We start from the raw sequence: 6,981 nt of genomic DNA, 5'->3' as shown, positions 1-6,981 counted from the left end.
TTCTAGCCAATTTGTGAGTTCCTACTTTGTAACATTTAATTCATATTTTCCATTTCAGGATGATATATATATTGATTCATTCAGTTTTCTACGTTAGCCTCACAGGACTATCTTTTAACTGACTTTTCCCCAGCTAGTGTACTGAGTACGTAGATGCTTATTTGAAATACAAAGAAATCTATTACTGACAATTATTTAACATAAATTGATTAATTTATGAAAAGCAGAAAATGTGTTTGTGTTTTCTATCAGGGATTGATACCAATATTTTAAAGCACAATTAGGGACTACATAATTAATTTGGTTAGCAATAATTTTGGTAAGTAAAATCATTATTTCCTTTACATGGTGGAACACTAAATGTTGCACTTACTAATCAATTATGCTACAAGGTAAAATTTATAAATAAAACATTTAAAATAATTTGACAGAAAATTATTTGGTAGAATATTTTTAAAAGAATGATAAAAATTCCATGCTCTTGTGGAATATGCTTTGGGGATGATATCCCTTGTAAGTAGTGTAAACAATTCTAGGTATAATCAAAATGCATTTCAAACTTGCAAATAGATTTCCATTGTCCTTTTTAAAAAAAAAAAGTAAGTTAATCCTTGTTAATACCTATTATTTTTCCTAAGGAAAAAAAAAAGGAAAAGCATGAGTATATGTGAAGGAAAGTGTGTGCGTGCGTGTGTGTGTGTGTGTTTGTGACAGACATAGAGACAGAGAGACAGAGAATATGAGAATATACTGGCCCTTTTATGTACAAGAGCACTTGTATGGCCTTAATGCCATAAATCTTCTGGGCATTTAGAAGGACTGTTATTTGTGGGAGAAGAATATGGTATGGTTGCTACAGGTGATGGGCAAAACAGAGAACTAGTTTTAATGCTTCTGATAATAATAACCGATTGACTCTAAGGTAGGCAGAAAATTACAGAGGCAGAGCTCCATTTTGTATACAAGTATGAATGTGTCTTAATGTCTTGATGCTCTAATTATCTATTAGAAACAATAGTAGTAACAGCTGTATCAAGTCAAGATAATATTAGCATTACCTGAGTCACTACTTACCTTTCCTCTTCTTCATAGTATTGCCATCTTAATCCAAAGAACGATTGTTTGGTACTGTGTGGAAATTGTTTATTTCTCCTAATGATTTGGCATGAATCATTACCTACGATAACCAAGTATTGGTTTTTTTTCAACCCAGTCTTCCCAACTTTGAAATGTAGGCCAAGAAATGTTTGTATTTGCCTCAAGAAAATGCCTTCCCCCCCCCCCCCTTTTTTTTAAAGGGCAGTGTGATTCCAGTCCCCTACTATCACAAATCCTGCGGGCAAGTTTCCCAGGTTTGAGGAAATCACAGAGGTCAGCACATCCAGAGTACAATGGATGAGCCTCACCCTGGGAAAACCACCTGTGTGATCATGGTAACCCTCCTGCCATGTAAATATTCAGTGAAATGCTTTTTAACCTGGCATAGCTCTTATTAGAGATTTCAAAGTCTTAGAGCCGTTTCGTTTGAGGCTGTGATACATGACTGAAGACTGGAAGTGGCATAGGGACCAAGACATAAATGTTCCCTAGAAATCTCAGGACAGGACTGGCCTAGAATGAAAACCTTCCAGAGCAGCTGCAGCCTGGACTGTGCAAGGATGGTCTCTCTGGAGTGGATTTATGCCCCTGAAGTGTACTTTCAAGTGGCCCATTTTCTTTAGTGGAAATGAGTCAGTTTATAGCTTTCCACCTGTGTATCACAGCTCCACATGGATTTGCCCATAATGGAGGCTTCTGGAGCTTTCTCAAAGTCACAGGGTTGAGAGCCACTGTCCAGACTGATGTTGACACTAAACAGACATCAGACACACAGGAATAAAAACGTTTTATAATTAGGTCATAGAAAGTATCCCTTATATCTTCTGCAAACTGGAATGAGGCAACAAAACCAATTTATTTTCTTGCAAACATTTTCAATGAGCACTTAGTGAGGGACTAATGCCTGTGTATTTGGAGTAATACACAGAAGGTACAAGCACTGCAGGAGGTATTCTCAACAAATATCTAAACGAGCTTTAAGAATTAACTGGGCAAGCACTTTCTGGTCTTTCTGATTCCCAGAGGTTGGAGCACAGTAATTGATTTCCCCGACTCATTGAGTCAAACATGAGGTACAAGGATGAATAAAACATAGTCCTTGACCTCAAGTAGATGGACGAAACATTCTAACAGGAGAAGAATTTTATGACGAATATAAATACAAACATTAAACGTGTTAGAATACAGTGAAGATGAACTCATTTTGTTGAGATTTAACGCACATTCTTTCATAAAAGACTCACACCAGCCCTGCGAGGCACGCAGTAGTATCCAGTTAGCAAATGAGAAAATGAAATCCTTCAGTGAGTCATTCCGTCTCACACAGTTAGTAAGGAACAGACTTAGGATTCGAATTTCTGTTGTTTTTTTTTCCTTCATCTCTGTGTACTTCCATTACACTGGTCAGAAACAAGGATACAGCCGAGTGTGGGGGTGGGGGGAACATTGCCAACAAGCCTGCAGGTAGAGTCAAGAAAGATCATATGTTAAAAACGCGTTTCAAAGGTGAGATAGGAATTTAAGACATCAACAAAATGATGAGCACTTTACTCGCGAGGGTTCAGAGTCATGTCACACATTTTAGGGCAATCCACAATGTTTTTTCTGTTTTAGGATAATTAGAGAATAAATCAGTAATTAAATTTTTATGCAGATAAGAACCAAGTAATTTACTATAGAAACTATGAACTACTTCAAGTAGTTCCCCAAGTAGGAAAAGAATTAAAATAAAATCATAAAATACCAGCTTCCCAAAGCATCCTTTTCTTTATTTTCAACAACAATAAATGAAATAGCACTCTGCTTTTAAAGGACTCACTGTCAAAAAAAAAAAATAAATAAATAAAGGACTCACTGTCTCTTGCTCATTGTCGGCAGTTACAGAGATGGTTAGTTGAACATATCCCTGATGATTTTATTCATCCTCTATTAAAATTTAACACAACTATAATGTGACTGTTTTTCACTGGACTTGCCCTAGGAAAAATGCTTATCTATGATATTTGCCTTTTGGGATCATTTATTTTCTTTTTTTTAAACTATTTTTAATATTTTATTTGTTTTTGAGAGAGAGAGAGAGAGAAAGAGAGAGAAATTGAGGGGGGAGGGGCAGAGAGAGAGGCACAGAATCCGAAGCAGGCTCCAGGCTCTGAGCTGTCAGCACAGAGCTGGATGCGGGGCTTGAACTCACAAACCGTTAGCTCATGACCTGAGCTGAAGTCAGATGCTTAACTGACTGGGCCACCCAGGCACCCCGGTGATCATTTCTCATCTATCTTTCTTTAAAATAACTTATTAAAGTGTCTAGTTTCTCACCCTTCATCAATACTTCCTTATCCAATTTACGACAAAAACCAACAACTTACTCATCTCCCTGATAATGATAGATTGACACTGATATAAAGTGCTAGGAATTTGAATTCTATTGCTGTACTAAAGAATACTACTACTCCATTAAGAACTAGGAAATTTTTTCCTCTTAGATATCCAGAGATCCATATCAGTATCAGAAACCAATTTAACATTATACCACATGAACAAGTAAATAAGAAAATAATATGTAACAATTTAATAGATGTCTAAACAGTAATTACTAAAATTTGAAAGCAAATCCTAATAAATGCCTTCTACAATATAAAAGTTCTTCTTTGCTAAATGGAAAAACAGTATTATAATCAATAGCAACGTTTATGCATGACTGTGGGTATGTGTATGTCTGAGGGTACCGGTGATTGCATTTTTTAAATTGAAGTGCAGTTCACATAATGTTACATTAGTTGCAGGGGTGCAAGGGAGTGATTGGACAAATCTATACTTTATGCCAGACTGAACGCAAGTGTAGCTACAATCTGTCACCATGTGATGCTGTTACAATATCATCGACTAAATTCCCTATGCTGTACTTTTTATCCCTATGACTTATCTATTACATAATAGGAAGCCTGTATCTTCTACTCTCCTTCACCCATTTTGCCCATCCCCACATCCTCCTCTCCTCTGGCATTCATCTGTTTGTTTCTGTATAGGTCTGTTTCTGCTTTTTTAAAATTCATTTGTTTTATTTTTCAGTTTCCACACATAAGTTAAATCGTATGGTATTTGTCTTTCTCCAACTTATTTCACTTAGCGTAATACACTCTAGGTCCATTCATGTTGTTGCAAATGGAAAGATATTATTCTTTTTTATAGCTGAGTAATATTCGTGTGTGTGTGTGTGTGTGTGTGTGTGTGTGTGTGTATGTTTGTGTTTGTGTGGGTATCTATACATCTACCACATCTTGCTTCATTTGTTGATACATACTTGGGTAGTTTCCATATCTTGGCTGTTGTAAATAACGCAACAAGAAACAGCGGTGCATCTATCGTTTTGGATTAGTGTTTTTGTTTTCTTTGGGTAAATACCCAGCAGTCCAATTATTGGATCATATGATATTTCCATTTAAAATTTTGTGAGAAACTTCCATACTCTTTTCCACCATGGCTGCATCAATTTGCTTCCCATCAACAGTGCGTGAGGCTTCTCTTTTCTCTACATTCTCACCAACACTTGTTGCTTCTTGTCTTTTTATTTTAGCCATTCTGACAGGTGTAAGGTCATATGTTTTTTTTTTTTTTAATTTTATTTTTTTTTAATTTACATCCAACTTAACATATAGTGCGACAATGATTTCAGGAGTAGATTCCTTAATACCCCTTACCGATTTAGCCCATCTCCCCTCCCACACCCCCTCCAGTAACCCTCTGTTTGTTCTCCATATTTATGACTCTCTTCTCTTTTGTCCCCCTCCCTGTTTTTATATTATTTTTATTTCCCTTTCCTTACGTTCATCTGTTTTGTCTCTTGAAGTCCTCCTATGAGTGAAGTCATATGATATGTCTTTCTCTGACTAATTTCACTTAGCATAATACCCTCCAGTACCATCCATGTAGTTGCAGATGGCAAGATTTCATTCTTTTTTGATTGCCATGTATCTTATTGTGGTTTTGAGTTGTATTTCCCTGATAATGAGCAATGTCGAGCATCTTTTCATGTGCCTGTTTGCCATTGTTATGTCTTCTTTGGAAAAATGTCTATTCGTGTCCTCTGCCTATTTTTAATCAGATTTTTTTTTGGTGTTGAGTTATATAAATTCTTTATATATTCTGCCTTTTTGTTTTGTTGATGGTTTTCTTCACTGTGCAAGAGCATTTTATTTGGCTGTAGTCCCAAGACTATTTTTGGTTTTGTTTCCCTTGCCTGAGGAGACATGAATGAATGGTAAGCCTCCAAAGAATTTATTGCCTATGTTTTTTTCTAGGAGTTTTATGGCTTTAGGTTTCATTTAGGTCTTTAATCCATTTTGAGTTTATTTTTTTTGTATGATATAATAAAATGATTCAGCTTCCTTCTTTTGCATGTAGCTATCCAGTTTTCCCACCAACATTTATTGAAGAAGGTGCATATTCTTGCCTCCTTTATCGTAGAGTAATTGACGATGTAAGTGTGGGTTTATCTCTGGACTCTATTCTGTTCTCTTGATCTATGTATCTATTTTGTCCAGTACCATACTGTTTTGATTACTATAGCTTTATAGTTTATCTTGATATCTGGGATTGTTATAACTCCAGGTTCATTCTTCTTTCTCAAGATTGGTTGGGCTATTTGGTTCCATAAAAATTTTAGTATTATTTTTTCCAGTTCTGTAAAAATGTCATTGGTATTTTGATAGGGATTGCATTGAATCTGAGTATCACTTTTGGTAGTAGGGACATTTTAATAAGATTAATTTTTTTATTCCATGAAAATGGAATATAATTTCCATTTGTTTGTGTAATCTTCAATGTCTTTCACCAATGTTTTAGAGTTTTCAGAGTCATGTGTATACATTTTTAACAGAAAAGGGGAAATAGCTGTTTTCAGAGAGTCTTAAAGGGAATAGATTAACTTTAAAGTCAGGAGTAATGCTTCTCTGTTATTAATAAAACATTTAAATTCCTTGAGAATGGAAATATAAAGAAAAGTAAACAAGAAATAAGTATGGACCAGGAGTGTATTTATATATATGCACATACATATGTATACATATATATGAAATTTTACACTTAGAACATCCATGTAAATCCATCGTAAACTAATACATATCTAAACATAATGTAAATATATAATTTTTCTTGTGTTTCTATAATCCAGTAATTAATCAACTAGGAAATATAATTTTAAAGAGGGAGAGATTCCTCAGGATAACAAATATAGGAAATATTTAGGGATAAAGTTGTATTTTAATGTAAGGTGAGACTTTATATGAAAACTGCATAATCTTATCATTTGAAAATTTGAATAATTGGACATAGTGAGCGAATTCTTGCAAGGGGCTACTATATATTTCCAAAAATGCAATTTTTAATTAATCTATATAAAATATAAAATAAAATTTAAATAATTGCACCAAAATTTGTAACATAATTCTTCATAAAGGTAAATTGGGAAACTGTTTGTTAGGAGAAAATATGTAGGATATTTAAATAATAAAAAAGTGACCTGCCCCATCAAACATTAAAACATATTGTTTAGTATCAATACATAAAATATTACAATTGTGCAACATTGTAGACATTAAGTGGAATAGAAGGTAGAGATCTGAAATATCAATAATTATTTACCAATTCTTATTGTGTGATAACATAAATTTTCTAAAAAAAAACCACATTAAAGCAGTTATATAAGTGTGTGTGGAACAATTGTGGAAAAATGTTATCTCCACCTTACCCTCTTAATTTAAAATAAATGGCAAGTTCATTAAATAGTTAAAAATGAGCATGAAACAAAAGAAAAAGTAGCAACTAATGGAATAGAATAATAGCTCTGTGGTAAAATAACCTTTTTTCTTTGAATTAATAGAAGTT

At 34.2% G+C, this 6,981-nt stretch overlaps 1 non-coding gene across 1 annotated transcript; it reads right to left on the bottom strand.

The window, feature by feature from the left end:
* Positions 1 to 1,294: 1,294 nt before the first annotated feature.
* LOC112861902 (U1 spliceosomal RNA) lies at positions 1,295 to 1,457 on the bottom strand. Its single transcript, XR_003223775.2, has one exon. It is a non-coding gene; the product is annotated as a U1 spliceosomal RNA (small nuclear RNA).
* Between the last annotated feature and the right edge of the window lie 5,524 nt (positions 1,458 to 6,981).

The sequence above is a fragment of the Puma concolor genome, chromosome A1 (genome assembly GCF_028749965.1).
Source record: "Puma concolor isolate L17-30 chromosome A1, mPumCon1.1.hap2, whole genome shotgun sequence".
Lineage (NCBI taxonomy): Eukaryota > Metazoa > Chordata > Mammalia > Carnivora > Felidae > Puma > Puma concolor.
The sequence above is the reverse complement of the archived record's forward strand: the minus strand, read 5'-3'. Positions and strand labels throughout refer to the sequence as shown.